At 37.8% G+C, this 550-nt stretch overlaps 1 protein-coding gene across 1 annotated transcript in view; it reads left to right on the top strand.

Annotated features, from left to right (window-relative positions):
* Positions 1 to 550, top strand: part of ODF2 (outer dense fiber of sperm tails 2) — a 34,268-nt gene that overhangs the window by 16,394 nt on the left and 17,324 nt on the right. The window lies entirely within an intron of this gene.

The raw sequence follows: 550 nt of genomic DNA, 5'->3' as shown, positions 1-550 counted from the left end.
ATATTGAAAACCTATTTGGGTTGGGCCTGGTTAATACTTGGATGGAAGACCGCCTGGGAATAACAGGTGCTGTAGGCAAAAAAAAAGAAAACCTATTTGAAGAAATAATGACAGAAAACTTCCCCTACCTGGTGAAAGAAATAGACTTACAAGTCCTGGAACCACAGAGAACACCAAACAAAAGGAATCCAAAGAGGATCACACCAAGACACATCATAATTAAAATGCCAAGAGCAAAAGACAAAGAGAGAATCTTAAAAGCAGCAACAGAAAAACAGTCAGTTACCTACAAGGGAATACCCATACGACTGTCAGCAGATTTCTCAACAGAAACTATATAGGCCAGAAGGGAGTGGCAAGAAATATTCAAAGTGATGAATGCCAAGAACCTGCAACCAAGATTACTTTATCACGCAAAGCTATCATTCAGAATTGACGGTCAGATAAAGAGCTTCACAGATAAGAAAAAGCTAAAGGAGTTCATCACCACAAAACCAGTATTATATGAAATACTGAAAGGTATTTTTTAAGAAGCAGAAGAAAAAAAGGG

Source organism: Myotis davidii, unplaced genomic scaffold (genome assembly GCF_000327345.1).
Source record: "Myotis davidii unplaced genomic scaffold, ASM32734v1 scaffold142, whole genome shotgun sequence".
Taxonomy (NCBI): Eukaryota; Metazoa; Chordata; class Mammalia; order Chiroptera; family Vespertilionidae; genus Myotis; species Myotis davidii.
The sequence above is the reverse complement of the archived record's forward strand: the minus strand, read 5'-3'. Positions and strand labels throughout refer to the sequence as shown.